Raw genomic sequence first — 18597 nt, forward strand, 5'->3', positions numbered from 1 at the left:
TGGATCTGATTAAATAATAAATTCCTTGGTATACATTGTCTGTGAAGGTTCATTCATCCAGGTCATGGTATACCGTATATTTTTCGCTCCATACAACGCACTTTTTCCCCCCCAAAAGTGGGGAAAACATGTCTGTGCGTCTTATGTAGCGAATCCCTATCGCCCAACGCCCGGGACATGCAGTTTCGGGCGAGTAGCTTTTTTGTACATTCAGCCCTTCTCCTGACAAGCAGAGCTAAATGTACAGTGGGAGCCGCTGCTTATTTAATACAAGTGATCTAATCAGATCACTTGTATCAAATCTAGCGGCAGCGGCAATCGTGTCCCCCCTCCCGCCGTGGTTTTCGGGGGGTCCCTCGCTCCTCTGGGAGACCCGTGACCACGGCATAGGAGCTTACCATAGAGTCCATAGAGTAGACGAAGAACATTCGTTCTTTGTCTGCTCTGTGTGATCACTGAGACCGTGGCGCTGTAATCACAGCGCCACCTATCTCAGCTATCACTAACTGCAGCTGTCAGAACCCTACCCTCCCTGGTCCGGTGCGACTTATGGAGCGCAAAATACGGTATCTCTAAAAAATAAGTCAAGGCAACTGGACTTGCTGATTTTTTCTTGAAGATGTTTCACTGGTCATCCGACCAGCTCTCTCAATTCAGAATGACTTGCACAAAAATTCTTTGGGAATAAATATGGTGAATGTTTTGCTCCAATCCACATCACCTGTTAGTCGCAACCAGGTGTTGATTGCATTTGCATAATTGGAGCTAAGAGGTGTGAAAACAGCATTGTGTGTGGCAGACAATAGATTTCTCTAAAGTTAAAGTATATCAGAGTGCAGATCACATCATAATCTTCCTTGTCTTCTTCTGTGGACTGCCGGGTTGGGTCTCACAATCAGTGGAAACCCCAAACTCAGAGCGGCTTGGAGCTGTTTGTTTTTAGTAAACGTAGTGAATGAACTCCGGTGACTCAAAAGAGGACTAAAGCCAAAAAAAAAAGTTTTGGCTTTAGTTCTCTTTGACTTTAGAGCAGTGACAGCTAGCTCCGCCCAATAGTTTCCTATTGTCCGGCGGCTCTGCTGCTGTCCAAAAAAAAAAAAAAAAAAGAAAAATCTCCCGGGCGCTCTGGGAGCCCCCTGCTCCCGGCCGCCCAGGAGAGAAACACCGCTGTGTCTTTTTTCTTTCTTTATTCTGACACGGAGCCGTGTTGACGTTCGGCTCGGCTGAGCCGCTCGGCCATGATCGGGAGCTGTACGGGCTATTGTGGATAGCCCGTACAGCACACCTTCGGTTCTACCGAACCGAAGGGGTGCTGGGGCCGAAGCTAGCCGAAGGATCGGCCGAAGCTACGGCCAGATCCTTCGGCAGCTTCGTGAATAGACCCCACAGTTTTTCGGTATCAAGTATGACTACCGATATTTATCTTTCTGTACTCGCTGATACAGAGTACTGATACCGGTATTTCCGGTAGTAGGGAGCCGGCTTCCCGGGCAATCAGGAAGCTGAGCAACGTGTCATTACCCAGTGCTCGGCTTCTTGATTGTCCAGGAAGCCAACTCCATGCTGTTTGGTCAGCTTGATGCTGATTGGCTTCCCAGGCAATCAGCTTCGAGCCAGCTGTTTGGCTGGCTCAATGCTGATTAGCCGGGAAACCAGCATTCCAGCCAATCAACATGGAGCCGGCTTCCTGGCCAATCAGGAAGCTGGGCGGTGGGTCATTACCCACGGCCTGGCTTCCTGATTAGCTGGGAAGCCAGCTCAATCCTGTTTGGCCAGCTCAATGCTGACTGGCTGGGAAGCTGGCTTCCAGGGTCAATCAGCATCAAGCCCGCCAAACAGCATGGAGCCGGCTTCCTGGCCAACCAGGAAGCTGGGACGTGAGTCAGCTCAATGCTGATTTGCTAGGAAGCTGGCTTCCTGGGTCAATCAGCATCAAGCCAGCCAAACAGCATGGAGCCGGCTTCCTGGCCAACCAGGAAGCTGGGACGTGAGTCATTATCCGTATCGGTATCAGTATCAGAGCATCCTTACAAACTGTATTGAACTGAACTGTGGGACACAACTATCACAAGGTTGAACCTCACATACACACCGTCATAATCATCCTTGCATCCATTGACCAACATCACCAGCCTCTGATTAATTAGAAATAGAATCTATCATCCCCAAAAAATTATTACATAAAATGTAATCAATTCCCCCACCCCTGAGGTCCTTCTTCAGTTGACCTTTCAGTGTGCACATACAGAAAGATAAAACCACAAGCAAAAAGCCCTCCTATTGCCTCATTAATAGTTATGCAAACTTTTTGATTCTTGGGGGTATATATCTCCATGGCCGAGGGGATGAAACTAGTAAGTTCCCAGCAGAGCAAATGTTTCGTTACTTGTTCCTTTTGTTAGTAAAATCATCTGAGGTTGTATTTATGTCACAATGTAAGACAAAGCCTCAGCATTTGCATGGGATAACAAATAATTTCCATAGTTAGCGCAGATTGTTACACAAACTAATCAAGAGAATCATAATGTCCACAAACTCCCTGTATTCAAAAACATAAATCAGAGATATCCCTCTCCATATTATGACATTAACCACTTGAAGTCCGCGGTGTTACACCCCCTTCCTGTCCCGGCCATTGTTCAGTGTTCAGCGCTGCGGTACTTTGACTGACATTTATTCCGTCATGCAACGCTGCACTGAAATGAATTTTATACCAATTTTTGGGGACAGATCGAGCTTTCTTTTGCCGGTATTTATTCACCACGGACTTTAATGTTTTACTATATAATAAAAAAAGGACCACATTTTATTTTTAAAAAAAAACTGTTTTCCCTACATTATAAAACATGTATCATTACCCAACTTTTGGTAAAATATGAGACGGGGGCCCCTTCGGGTAAATAGACACCAAACATGTCAAGCCTTAAAATTGCATGCGCCCACAAAATTGCAAAAAACTACCATGCCTAAAACTGACCATAGGCAACACTTTAAAAGCTTTTACTGCGCATCTACAAGCAGCCGCTGAGCTGTGTTCCCCATCTCGGGCACCGCAGGGGGGACATCGGTGCCCGAGATAACCGGCAGCGACAAAGGAGGAGGGACGAGGCAGCAGGGGGGGCGCCGCAACATGTGAGGCTATACAAGCAGGGGCGCAATAATAGCCATAGCAGCCCATGCAGCTGCTATGGAGCCTGGGGGTGGAAGGGGGTCCCATGAAAGATTTCTGAAGTTGCCGTTGACCCCGTACCCCTTATAGCATTTCCAGTCAAGAAGAGTTGATATCAGATGTACAGGAAGAAACTATGCAGACAGCTATCCTGCTACCTGTCCTTGATTTAGATTTTAAAGGGTTTGCCATGAGGCCCTATTCAAATTTTGATATGGGGCCCCATGATCTGTAGTAAGGAGCAGCAGAGACTACCACGATGCACGTCAATAAATAGACGTATTTTGCAAATCTGGAGTGCCGGTGTCTCTGCTTCTGCTCATGATTGTTACGGCTGCCACCCGTTGACTACCGCAGCACTCATTTTCTGAAGGGATTCACGCCGTCAGGAGTGCGATGGGACCATGGACTATCTATGATCTGTAGTAACACCCCTGTATGCAAGCGATCGGCCGGCTATAGAGCTGACCGAACACTTGTATGAAACAGCCGGTAACAGCTGTACACATTCCCGGCTGGATTCTGCGAGCAGAAGAAAAAAAATCACGTACATGTATGTCCACACGCCGGTGGGCGGATGGCAAGTGGTTAAAACCCAACTAAAGTCTGACCTTTGCTCCTAACAACACACGTCTGTGTAATAAAAGGCAAAACATTCAGCCTGGAAAGAGTCAACTACTGTGTGCTTTCTATATGTACATATCATATTATGTGTAATGCTTACTGGGAAGCCATTTTTGGTGTGACTTTTACATTTCTACTTTCTTGGTGCTTTGTATTTGGAATAAATATTCTGATTTCTTCGTTTTCTCCTGTAATGTCTGTATGCATGTCGGCATCTCTGCTGAACTATGGATGAAATAAAATGATAAATGAATAAGCCGCACACAGAGTGTATTGTCTTTGTAGCGGATTGATCGGGATGGTAGACTTTCTTGGGGTCAGTGTTTCCCCCCATAGTTCTACTTAGGGTAACGGGAGGACACAAACTAGCGTCCTCCCGTCACCCTAAGCTCAGTATATAGGGAGCTACTGCTCGCGGTATACTGAGACGCCGCAGCCGGAGCGGATCCCGACGAAGATGACGGGATCCGCCCAGCTGCGTGAGTGACAGCTGGCTCCTCCTATCTAGAGGCAGAGCCAGCTGTACCCGCCCCCTCCCCGCCCGATCCGCCAGTCAGCGCTGGCAGACTGGCGCGGGGAGAGGGGAATCCAGCCCTCCCCCTGTCACGGCAGAGAGCCGTGACAGGATCGAGAGGTGAGCGAACCCGGTATGTGTTCGCTCACCTCCCGATTTACTGAGCTGACCTGTGACAGTTTAATTGTCACAGGTCGGCTAGAACTATGAGGTGAGTGAAAATCACTCCCCTCATAGTTCTCCTTTAAGATAAAAAGAGAAAAAAAAGAACCCGAATGTTCAAGTTGTTGGTGCGCTGTAAGGTCACAATGAACATCTACCCATGTGCACATCATTCTGTGAGATTCCAAACTTTAAATATAACTGTGACTCTTAATGTGGAAACCAACTAAGGTGATACACCAACTCTTATATCAAATGCAGTGTACTTCATATGTGTAAACAATATTCAAATGTATCCATAAAATACATAAACTTTGCGACGAATCCAGAAACAATACTCGTCCACTTCCTGTGATAGCAGTCAATGTGCAATGCCAAGACTAATCACATAAGTTCATATAATCCAAAACGGCAATCAAAACAACTTGCACCAACCTTCTGTGCCGCGTGCCGCCGTGTTTATTCAATTCACCCTTCGTGGATGAATAAGAAAAAGATCCGCCCACACCAGATCTCATTGACTGAAAGGTTTGAACGTGGAGTTTGACTTAAAAAGTTTTTTTCAATAATAGTTGAATTAGGATTTCTATTGGTATTGACTTTGTATGTTATTTATATTGTATATGTAGTATTACATTATCCCTTTATATACATGTTTCTATATATACAGTATATATTAGGGATGCGCCGATACTGTTTTTTTTGGCATTGATTACAGATACCGATATTTATCTTTAGGTACTCGCCAATACCGATTACCCATACGGTTATTTCCACTAGCATGGAGCCGGCAGCACGTCAGTACCTCTCGTCCGGCTTCTTGTTTGTCCGGGAAGCCGGCTCCATGCTGTTTGGACGGCTTGATGCTAAATGGCTGGGAAGCCGTCTTCCCAGCCAATCAGCATGGGGCCAGCCAAACCACAGGGAGCCAGCTTCCGGCCAATCAGGACGCCGGGAAGCGTGTCATTACCCCTCGCCCGGCTTCTTGTTTGTCCGGGAATGCCGGCTCCATGCTGTTTGGATGGCTTGATGCTAAATGGCTGGGAAGCCGGCTTCCCAGCCAATCAGCATGGGGCCAGCCAAACCACAGGTACCGATATTTACCTTTAGGTCCTCGCCAATACCGAGTACTGATACCGGTATTTCCGCTAGCATGGAGCTGGCTTCCCGAGCAATCAGGAAGCCAGGCAGCGCGTCAATACCCCTCGTCCGGCTTCTTCATTGCCCGAGAAGCCAGCTCCATGCTGTTATTACATACATACATTAGTATGTTTTTTTTAGAGGTATTGGTAGGAGGATTAAGAAATGTTGTCTTTTATATAAATGTAAATGATGTGTCTGGTATGTTCTTGAGACATGCAGTGGTCAAGAACCAGACTACATTTTCCATGTGGTTATAATTGGTGTGATGATCAGGGAACTCTTGTGTTCTTAGGACATTTAGTGGTCAAAAAAGAGATTGTATTGTCATATTTTGCTATAAATGTATAGACCTGGGATAGACCTATGGATTGACCTATGGATCTAAGCATGTACGCCGTCCAGACGGGGTCCATGGTGACGGGGCACATGCTGATGTCATCACGTCCAAGGAGCAGTGGAGAGAAATTCTATACGGAGAGATTTCTCAGGCAGAACTCCTTCTCGATAACATCAGCAAAGCTCTCTCTGAGCAATGCAGGAAACGTTCGGCACAATTTCTTTTGTGACATGCCGAGCCTGAAAATAAAAAGGATACTTCCAGCAGCAGCATCGGGGCTTGTTCACACCAAATGTGGACCAGATCTGCACGAGTTTCTGCACAGGCAGTGCAGTGTGTTTTGCCGTGTTTCGGCAAAAAAAAGATTGGGTTTTTATTAGCCTAAAATGGGCTTTCAGTGCATTCCAGGGCGTTTGCATGCATTTTGGTGAGTTCCAGAGGAGAACAAATAGGGCATGCTGCGGTTCTTCCACATGCTCTGGAACTGAACGCTCTGGTGTGAACTAAAGCCCAAAATACCGTTGGAATACATTGGATGCAGTTTCTGTAACTGCTCTGATCCACAACAGGAAGTTACATGACCGTGCCTATAATGCAATCCCCAGCATCCAAGAAAAACAAATCTGATTGCCAGAGACCAGTAACATGTCCAATTTAGTTTCATGTTGAACGAAATTAGGATAGCTCTGAGTTTTCGTCATTCAGATGCATTCAAATTCATTAATTCAGATCCGAATGTCCAAATTTAACAAAATGTGTACAAATATCCATTCTGAATTAAACGAAATGTGCATGCCCAGAAGAGACACCACATGAAGGGTCTATCTCTATTTCTCTATGATACATCTAAGGGAGGTGAAGATAATGCACTTGGAATGTTAAAGAGGTCCATCACCATTCCCCTATGTATCATTTGTTAGGTTCTCAGCAAACTTGATAATATAATATGTTATGTTATGTATGAAAGGTCCATTTCCATTCTTTCAAATCAAATACATTTGCCAGCACAAAAGACAAGTTGGGACAGAGAGTAAGAAGATGACCTCCAAACATTCTTTAACTATATTAACAGTAAAAAGATGAGGTCTGAATATGAAAGTTTCCTTACAGGATAACTCAGATCTTGTAACTGGTGACAAAGAGAAGGCAAATCTATTAGGAACCTTCTTCAGCTCTGTGTATAGAAAGGGAAATGATAGAGCTCAAGTTCAAGATGGAATAGTATTACCACAGCCTCAAATGAACCACAGTGACTTCAAATTAATTTGGACACAGTTAGAAAGAGTTAGACAAAATTAAGGTAAGCAAAGCAACTGGACCAGATGACTTACACCCACGTGTCCTCAAACAATTGAACCTTCGTAAGAAAAAATACCAAACGTTATTCACATTTACCAATTTTTTTTTCAATCCTTAAACATTTAGCTTAACGTAAAAAGATCTTGATGTACCATACTGCACCTAAATCTCAATCAATCGACTTGAAGCTTTACTGAAACTATCAGGGTTATTCACAAAAGGGTGAAGATTTTGGAGAAGGCCGGAGAAGTGAACAATCTAGGACAACACAGCTGATTAGGAAAAAAATCTTCAATTCAGCTCACTTTCCAGTTCAGCTATGTTGTCCTAGATTGTTCACTTCTCCGCCCTTCTCCTAACTCTTCACCCTTCTGTGAATAACTCTGTAAATTTTCAACTTCCTAAACCTATCCTTGATGTTTCATGGATTTTGGTTTCCCACAAGGCAAATTAGTGACATTAAGCTTGTTTACGGGGGAGCTAAATGTGGCTTAACATACAAAAAAACATTTAATATGATTTACCAATTGACCTGAAATGTTTAGACTATGTTGGTATATTGTGTGAAGTTTGGGGGAAATTGGTTTACATCTAAGTTCTTTTGTGTACGTTAAGCTACATTAGGCTCTCCAAAAAACAAGCTTAATGTCCCTTAAAATCCATGAAACTTTTAGGATAGGTTTGGGAAGTTGAAAAAGTAGGTTGTGCAAAGTTGGAAGGCAATTGATAGAAGATTACGCATTTTCTTTCTACATTAAGCCATATTCAAATTAAAATGTTTTAGGATGTCCCCTAAAATGTTTGTTTTCTCTAGTTTATAATCTCTTAATAATTTTTTTCTTGTTTCAGAGTTCACCAGCTCTCCGAGCTCCAGTAAGTAAAAAAAAAAAATTCTGGTTATTTTCTTTTTATAACAAATCTGAGGATATTATATGTCAATGAAATATGTGATGCATATGATAAAATAGACCAAAAATGTACAGAGACAATTATCGGTTTGTCATTGTTGAAAATGTTACTTACCTGTGAGGTAAAGGAAGGAAAGCATAAATCCAATGAAAACTGGACACGACTAAAAAAGCATAGGAGAACAAAAAGTAAAAATGTTTTAAAAAATCAATCTAAATTAAGTATTGTGGCATTGTGAGGCAATACCACGGTGTTAGGTGGCCTCAAAGTCACCCTGGGTTCTCAGCCAGAGGGGCTCAGTGGCTCCAGGAAGACATTACTGGTACCAGGAGGGAATTGCCTTTTCAGTTTTTTCTGGGTTTTCGGGATCATAGTTGGGATCCTGGAGCCAGGAGATTTCTTAGAGCTCTGGGTGGGACGAAATCTCCATTCCTGGGTCCATGCTTTGGTAGTGACCAGCACCTGATTGTGCACCTGTGTGCATCCCTCATGAAGAGTGTGCTGGGATGTGTTCAGGGCCCCACCTGTGAGTCAGGAGAACTCCACCCTGGAGTCAGTGTGGAGGCCAGTGCAGCAGGGAGCTGCAGGTTCGTGAACCATATTGGGAGTGTGAAACTCACACTGCTCACCCCTCATGAGCCCTCACTCTGCTCTCTCAGCAGTGTGTCCAACAGGTCCTAGGGTCACTGACCTTCCTGATCTCTCCCAGCCTCCTCTGGCTGTTCCACGTGTGTCCAGCACACACCTGAGTCTGCTGTGGCCCTGTGCTTCCTGCACCCACACAACTCTCTCACACTGAGCACTGGGCTGGCTTCCTAATAAGGCTGCTCTCAGCCACCTGCCTGATCAGCCCAAGCTGGTCATTGGTAACACCTGGCCCCAGGACTGGAGATTTCATCCCACCCAGAGCTCTAAGAAATCTCCAGAGCTCCAGATCCCAGATACAATTCTGAAAACCTGGAAGGACCTGAAAGGCCGGGTTCGTCCTTATAAAATGGTTTACTCTCTGGACCCTCTCAGCTTCTCTGACTGAAAGCTCTGGGTGCCACAGTTGCCAAACTACACCGTGGCACAATATATATAACTAAGTCATAAAAAGTTATAGTCTAGACAAAGCAAGAAGAAAAAACATTTGAAAAAAAACTCTCTGCTCTGCTACACTTTTTTGCTCTGATATTGGTTTTATATCAAGCTGACGGCACTGATTCACCATTCTCTGCAATGTGTCGGCTAAAGCCAACATTATCCGTAAAAACATCTTCAATAGAAAACTGGCTGCCATGGACCCCTGAGGTGGCATCATCACATAGTCTGGGTTTACAATAGTCGTGGGTTGAGCAGTATACACATTGCCTAGTAATACATTGCATAGTATTACATGAGTGCCACTCAATCCAGGAGGAAGGACCTCCCACCGCTGTAGCCAAGAAAGGACTCATGACATTCACGGGACCAATCCATAGACTTCAGGAAGAAAGGTTTAGTATGTAGAGGATGTTTTAATGGATCTGAAGGTGCTTCGGGAAGGGTGGGAAGCTAGACTTTACCCTAATTCCTGACCTCTAGTAGTGCTATAAATCCTACAATGACATACTTACCATACTGGGCATCAAAAGTCTCAGTGCTGAACTCGCACAGCCATGTGCCAAGATATAACAGTGCCGACACTAAAGAAACCCAAATAATTGCTCAATTTCCTTGTCCTAGGTCCAAACAGTGGGCAATATGATTTGTGTAAATATATATATATAGATTAGCTATATTAGCTATAATTTGGCGCTGAAGTTGCTAGAGGGCCAGACCATTATAAATAGGGAAGCGGGTTGGTTACCACAACAGTAGAAGTGATTTGTTTCTGAAGATACGGGGAAACAACGCGAGTCATGTGACTTTACTTATGAAGTGTTCAGCAGGCAGCACAGTTCAGGTTGTTGACATTCATCTTGTAGAGAAGAATACTTTGCAGGGATCTCATATAATAATTGTCCCTTCTCTTCAGGTACTGGAGGCCACAGCTGCACACAGAGAGGTAAGTCACCAACTCCAGACTCTCTGATACAAGAACTCAGACAAATGACATAACAACATCATTACTCCATTTATTTTGGCTGAAATAAGTGAGAAAATTCTAATTTTTCCGTTTGGACTTTTTAGCCACAAAATAATCAATCTTCATATTGATCTGATCTGCCGAAATAAAACCAATAGAGCCGTACAATGTCTGGGGCAGGAAATTACCAGTTTAGGTCTTCCAAAGGCATGTGACCTCATGGGAACCTATCACTGGGGTTTATTCACTAATGGAGTAAAGAATGTACACATTACACACTGAATGTTCATTAAGCTTAGTGAATAACGAGGCGCCGTGTTCACTTCAATCATCCAATCTGGTAGAAACACATTTTATTAAACTTAGTCTTAGGAAGATATAAAAGACAAACATTAATGTAGTTCTGTATTCATTAATAACTAATTGAATGTATTTTTAATGCAAGCAGTGAACCTGAATTTGCTGTGAAATCAGCTTCATTCAGTTCCTGTACCACAGAGCTCAGAGTGAGAAGCAGCACAAGGAGCCAGGTGTGCTACAGGAGGAGAGTGATAGGGAGATGGGCCCCTCGGCCTGTCACCATTCCTTTACTGTTCAGTCGTAGGGTAGCATTGCACAGGAGGCTTGTAAGTGAATATGGAACTGCAGTAGAGAAAGATCAGGTTTGATCCCCTGCCAGGCAGGACTGTAGTGTGCTGCACTGTTGTGTAAATTTTCAGGACTGGATGGACAGAAACAAATCTTTTGCCAGGGAAAGTGGCTATCACATATGTATATAATTTATGTATACATATGGAGTTGAGATTTAAATGTCCCTTGCACATGATTGGGCATTGAAAGTGAACACAGCATCACCCCCTTTACTAAACTATGTGACCATACACTGTGCAAAGTTACCATTCACAATAGAGATTAAGTTGACTCCATCTTCCCTGGAGGTAGTCACCCCAACAACAAACATTTCCCAAATTCAACCCCAAAATAGCCCCCGAGATTGTGTTCAGTGTCTCCGATCATCCGGAATGTGTTTTATAAAATATGGACATAGAATTGTTTTATATGAAGGATTTGTATTACAGAGGCGACCTCGCTCACTGTTCTGCAGGACGCATATATATCCTATTGGGGTTATTCATACTACTTGGAAAGAGCTCTGAATTCTCTATCAGCCCGATTCCCCTGTGTGACCCGACAATACACGTCTGTAATCCTCGACTATGACGGTAAATACGAACTTCTTCTTGTTTTACTATTTTGCAACGTGTATTATTGTATAATGTGTAATCAATGTGTCATTATTGGGGGAGATGATGTCACTGATATCTGCCTGCGTGTTCATCAATATGTCTGTCTTTGGTTTGCTCTTCTCTTGTCTGGATGTCCGTTCTGATGAGAGGAAATCATTTTTTTGTATATTTATCATAATATACGACTTCTGTGTTCTGTACAATTAAATTATAAGATGGCAAATCAATAAATGCAGCAAGTTCTACATACCCACAGCCATGGAATCATTGTTAACGCTGAACCCCTTGCACACAAATGTTCACTTAAATCATCTCCTCAACAGCCACAAAGGATGAAAAAAAATTGTTTGTTCACAAAAAACCTTTTACAAACCCATATATTACCTTCTAAAAGAGCTATGACAACGCTATTGTGCTGAGAGCCAAACTGTGTGAGGGGCCGAGCAGACTCCACCCACTAAAGGCTGCCTGCAAAAATGAAAATGACAGGATGGAGTGGAGATCAGTCACCCTGCACAAGGAAAGAGCAGCAGTGACTGTTACTTATTACAGGAGGTGGGAGACAAGACTGGTCACCCTGCACAAGGAAAGAGAGCAGACGTGACTGGTCTTTATTACAGGAGGGGGTGGAGACAAGACCGGTCACCCTGTACAAGGAGAGAGCAGCAGTGAGCGGTCTTTATTACAGGAGGGGGCAGAGACAAGACCGGTCACCCTGCACAAGGAGAGAGAGCAGCAGTGAGCGGTCTTTATTACAGGAGGGGGCGGAGACAAGACCGGTCACCCTGCACAAGGAGAGAGAGCAGCAGTGATCATTAGAGGAGGGGGCGGAGACAAGATTGGTCACCCTGCACAAGGAGAGAGAGTGGCAGTGACCGGTCTTTATTACAGGAAGCTCCAAGTGTCACAATGGATTAGTGCACACATTTGGAAGAAACACACAAATGACACCAAAATTCAAAAATAATACACATGGATCTTGTGTGTAGACAGGGGAGAAAGATAATTCACACAGCAGCATCTTCATCTGGCACAAGCCCAGGAGAGAAGAGAAGACCATGTACCAGAAAGTCTTAAATATTCCATAAGTGGCTGAGTCATTAAATATTCACAACTCAGTTATAATATTAACTAGGGATGTCCAGATACCAAGCACCGTACTCGCGTACTCGGTACATGTACAGATACTTTTCCATATCCAAGACTAGACAAGAGTAAAAACTGTTATCTGAACATCCCTAATATTAACCCGGCACAGTCTTCTGAAGCGTGCTCACCAAACGGAGAAATTACCCTCTCAGCTTAGACACTCACAAGGGGACACAGTTAGGCTGACTGCAGCTCATTAAATCAATCAGCAGTGTAGCGCTAAAAGCCTCACAGTATTAACCCAATTAGTGTTAAACACACAAAATATAAACAATGTGTCAAATTCGATGTATATAAATCAAAGACTGAAACAGTTACTTTCTATGTGGGTGAAATTCTTTAAAAAAAAAAAAAACTGTGTACCCATCAAAATCTATCGGTATTAACCCAATTAGTATTATACACACAAAATAGATATGTATCTAAAAAGTTTTGTGGGCAAAAAATAGAAGCCTGAACTTCTGTCTGCCCATGATAATTCATAGTCTGTAAATCTCTTTCCTATTTTAAGAGACACAATGGATCTTGTTGGAAATGTTCACCTATCAGACAATTGAATGAGGTAGAGAGATTTTCTTGGTGTGTCTTGGCCCTGCCACAGTTCTTTAAGCTTGAGATGTAGGTCTGCAGGCCAGGAAATTCCCATTCATTCTCGTAAAAGTTTTCATAAAACCTTGATGTAATCAGGATCTAATTAATTCTGGGTGTCCTAGTGTATCATGTGGGAGCAATAACTCTGTTTCTTAATTTGAAATATCTACCTGTCTCAAGTACAGTAGGTCCAAATACAAACGATCCAATATATGTTGGAGAGCTTTCAGAGCACCTATGGCCAGGGAGCCCCAGCAAGGGGAAAAGAAGAGCAGTTTTGTTCTACACCATAAAAATAGAGATATGATGTCCTGAGGAAGAATTTGTTCTTTATTGGTCTCAAGACTTGAGTTATGTTTAAATCAATATGTTGAATGTACACATGGATTGATGATTACCCATTGTTATTCTCATATAACCTGGAGAGTGAAAGCCGTAACCTCTATATAGCCCCGATGTTAGATGACACGTTGTCTGTCTGATTATCTCCTGGTGATACTTTTCTCGATGTATGTACTGTATGTATTGTTTTACTTCAAATAATAAAAATTTTACATGCTTTAAAAAAAAAAAAATAGAGATATGCCTGTGCTCAAATATACATAGCTTACATACACTGTACAGTATACTGTATATAAAACACATGAAGTGCTAAAGAAAGGGATGACCACATGTTCACGCTGAAATTTGAGATTTAACCATCACCACACTTTTGCATTAAAACAGGAGTTTTTGGTTCGCATATGTTGTAATACATGTTCACTCTGGCCAACCGAGTCAAAGTGATCCCTCTCTGGTCAGTCTCTACTATGCAAAATGCCAAATACTGACTGGCTTATAGCATATTTCAGCAGACATATAATGCCAATAGGGGGCAGAGAGAGAGGAAATCTTCAGACTTGGGTCTGTGCTCACATGTGTCTGGCACTATCAAGTTTGTCTAGAAGGGATTGAGGAAAATAAATCTGACTGGTAATAGTAAAATACAAGTTTGTCATAGTGAAGATTTGAGAGTAAATATGACCTTTTAGAAATGGAATTCTACCTCCCGAGTCCCATACAGAGGCTGGAAAACTCAATAACATATTTTATGTCTTTCAGAAACAAATGAAACGATCACCAATGAGAAGAGTGAGTTCTTGCAAAGTATAAGAAGAGACTACGACTATTCTGTGTATTATGATTACTATAACCATGCAAGCAACTGCAATCAGTCCCTCCTCTATGGGATGAAGAGAGCTCTGGAGGTTTCCCCCGCTGAGTCCATCATTTTGGTTTATTCATTGGGCTCCATGGTGGATTACCATGACACTCGGCTCCGGTCTGATATTTATACATTGCTGGAGACAAAGAAGTCCCAAGTAAGAACATTTCATATAAAGTCACATAGTATTCACTGATCTCTGATCCATCGCTGAACATTTCATTTTTCTCCACAGGTTTATTTTCTGCTGTACCCATGGTGGGGGTATTGTACACCGAGTGCTTCATACTATGATGTGTATAATGAAATTTCATCTCTTAGTTATGGAGAATTGCTTAATTTGGGTTACACCGACTATCATAAGGTAAGCATCATATTAGAGCCATAGGAATCATACAGGATCAGTGAAGGAAGAATTTTAATGGTGAACACTTTATGCACCTGAATGAATTCCAGTTATACTCCATACCTCTGTAGATTGCTTTGGGGGGTGATAATACAGAGGATTACATTGTTACATTCACAAAACACACTGATTCTGCGCTTCTAGATGAAAACTCTCACCACAGTCTAAAGCTGCTATGCTCAAAGCACAAGGCTAATAATGATACAGAATTAATTGCACAGCGCTAAAAACCTATCGAGCAACAACGAGAATAAATATATAAAGGTGACTTACATATATATATAGTGCATGCAATGTGTAACATCAGTCTTCACAAAACAAATGACAAATAGTTAAACAGTACTCAAAACTTATCGAAAATAATCCAAAAAATCATGAGACATGTGGAGGTAAGTGGCTATCGAAATCATCAGAAAAAAAGTAGTGCCAATGCATGTGGTGCAAATATTATAGTATGTTAATCGCTGTATAGCAAAGCAAATGAATCAAAAGTCCACCAGTCATTCCAAACTCCAGTGTATCAATGTATGTGACTTCCTACAACCTCTAGTTGAGAGTCCGGGGTGATCATAACTCCCAATTTGACCGTGGAATTGCCACACAATACCACACCAGCTGGTGACAGCTCCAAAAATGCTCATCTCTCAGGAACAAACCACTCAAAATAGGGACTATACCTGGGAAATAGGGACAATTGGTAAGCCGTGTTCTAGAGCAGTGTTTCTCAACCTGTGTAACCTCAAGACCCACATTTGTCCTTGGTCATTAAGTCGTGACCCAAGTTGCACTGCAATGGAACGCAATGTGGGCTGTTTTACTGTGACGGAGATCCATCCATATGTGCATCCACTTGTGCAGCTTCCTTGCATGCCGTGTAGAGGTTCCCGGAAGCCAGATTGTGACGTCAATCCGGTCCAGGCACCGCTACAGCGTACGCAAGTGAGCTGTAAGCAATACAAGTATGGATGGAGCTCCCTCGCAGGCATAGCCACAGCCCCCCTCAAGCTGACACTCGGCACCCGGCAGCATATTTTGAATGGCTGCTAGGCATGAGAACTGACAGTGCTGTGCTAGTGGGAGGCTGAGGAGCCTCTCACCTAGAAAAGTGGAAGGCACACGGGGACACACCGAACACGGGGTCGCGACCCACTTTTGGTTCACGACCCACCAGTTGAGAACCAAGCTTCTAGAGGGAGTGATCCTTATGTTCAGTAGAGATTAAGTAATGTGGGAAATAAGGGCAAACATATGTACATATGAAGAGGAATATGTTTTTAAATGGTGCAAAGCATCAGACAGGCAAAACATGATTAATAATTAGTAAATCATATGTCACTAGAACCAATATATGTATTTCCTGGGTTTTTTTCCTCTTAAACCACAATAGGGGAGGCTAGGAAACCAATATGTTCATATCTACATAATTCAAAAAAATCTTGTCCCCTATGAAAAGAAATCCCTCAAAAAGAAGATGGTCTAATGAATAGATCACAATTAGTTAAGTAGTATAACAAATTTAATAATTAATAAACACATAAAGATACCTATACAAAACATTTAAAAGCATTATAAAATCTTCCCTGAATCACCTAAGTATAATGATGTAAATGTTCAGGTATATAAATCTCCTAAAAAAGCAGGAAGTCTCTGGTGCAGGCAGAATGATGATATATCAAAAATAGACTAGCCGAACTGTACTCACGTTGTGTTTGTAACTCGTGGTGGAATAGTGCTTAATGTATCCCACAACGATATTTGCAAGTAGACTGTTTCACAACGTGGTATCCAATTGTAGCAATTTCCTTTCAAAGAGATCCGCTTCAGTAGCGGGGCAGTGATTCCTTTGATATTCTTTTCCCCCGTCTGGTTTTTATCACTGTGTGGGATTGAATTCCAATTTGAGGGAGAGGAGCCACAAGGAGAGTGTCCACTCGTGCGGCCGCACTGTGGGATGAAGTTTGGTGAAGTCCTCACGGCAGTGTGTTCAGTGACCCGGGGAGGAGTAGGAACTGTGTATATTACACTGACAAAGATTCACTCCCGTCTCCCGGTCTTGGCCACAGTGAACACAATCTATTGCCGCTGTGCTCAGGCAAAGTCCGCATCGGGATTGTTTAGTCCACTAAACTCGGCGGCTGCACAGATCCTCTGTCCTGCTTTCACTCGAACATTTAGTGATCAATTGTGAGTGTTCTGGGAAGCTGGAACACACGCTATCCTGACGCGTTTCCCCCCGATGGCCGGGGCTTCTTCAGAGGGGCGTGTGTGTAGTGTCTTGCATAGGTGTGCTTAAATACCCATACTGATGATAGCTAATTGATGTCCGGTTTTCACTCTACGTATACGAGCATGTAATTAACGAGAATTGATTCTTCAATGTAATCTAGTATAGCAGCAATCATAGGGACTCAGCCCCATTCATACGGATTAATCTGGTGCCATCTTCCACGTGTGTGCAGCAATTTCCCCGTGCATGACAAATATGTGGAAACAATATATATAAACATGTACTGAGGAATCTCTCCTTTTTCAGCAGTCTAGACGGGAAATATCCTCACCGCATAAATATACATTCATATAATGTCATAATCATAATAGAAATACAATTTAAAGGGGCTTGAGAACCTAAGTACACTCCGGATCTCGATGGGTCAACTAGTGAACTATGATAGAAAAATATGATAGAGGAAAAGACACTCCAGGATGACGGGCGCTATTAACTTGTTCAACATTGGAAAACGTGCCGAATGGTCAGGTATACTCATATACATACACACCCACAAATTTATACGTGTGTACACATATATATACCTCCATATGCTGATGCCATATAAGGGCACAAGTATCCCTAGATGGAAAAAGGTCACCTCTCAAAAAAGGGGTCCACATATGTCGACCCATAGAAAAGGTGCCCAATTGCGCCAGTCTCCTGGGTCTATAATTTCCACTAATTGTTAAGCCATCAAGATTCGGAGCTCCAGGTGTATTTCACAAATTCTACAACTTTTTGAATGGCAAACCAATGATTTATGAAAAAATCATATAATTCATATCGCTATACCTAACATATATAAAATAAAATAAAAATAAAAAACGCAATGTTTGAATGTCATTAGGTGTCAAGAAAGCAACTGAAATTGATCATGTCGTTAAGCCCAGGTGCCTCATGCGCACTCACTTGGTGAATCCATCTACATTCCCTTTGTAAAAGGGATTTGTCCCAATCCCCCCCACGTCTAGGTTGATGGACCCTGTCCAGTGCAAAGAAACGAAGTCTGTCGATATGTCCATTATGTGTGTTGACAAAATGTCTAACTATCGGTGACCTTAGATCTCTGGCTGCTATGTCCGCCAGATGGTCCGAGATTCTATTTTTAAACATTCGTTTCGTTTTGCCTACGTAAAACATATCACATTTACAGAGCATTAAATAAATAACACCCCTTGTTTCACAATTTACAAAATGACGGGCTTTAACGTGTTTTCCCCGAGGTGTAGTTACCTCCGCTCCACTCTGGACATATCTGCAGAATTTGCACTTTTGACACTGGAAGGTGCCGGGGTATTTGCAACAGGGGCCACTCCTAGTCGAAAAGTCACTACTTGTCAATTTGTCTTTTAGAGAGGGGCATCGTCGGTAAGTAATAGTAGGTTTAATACTTAAGAATTTTGAGATTCTAGGGTCCTTCGTCAAACGGTGCCAGTGTTTCTGAAGGATCCTAGAAATTTCTTTATGCTGGTTGTTGAAGGTCAAGATTAATCTCACGAAGGAATCTTCTTTAACATTATTTCG

The sequence above is a fragment of the Nanorana parkeri genome, unplaced genomic scaffold (genome assembly GCF_000935625.1).
Source record: "Nanorana parkeri isolate BGI_ZX_2015 unplaced genomic scaffold, ASM93562v1 scaffold212, whole genome shotgun sequence".
Classification (NCBI taxonomy): Eukaryota; Metazoa; Chordata; class Amphibia; order Anura; family Dicroglossidae; genus Nanorana; species Nanorana parkeri.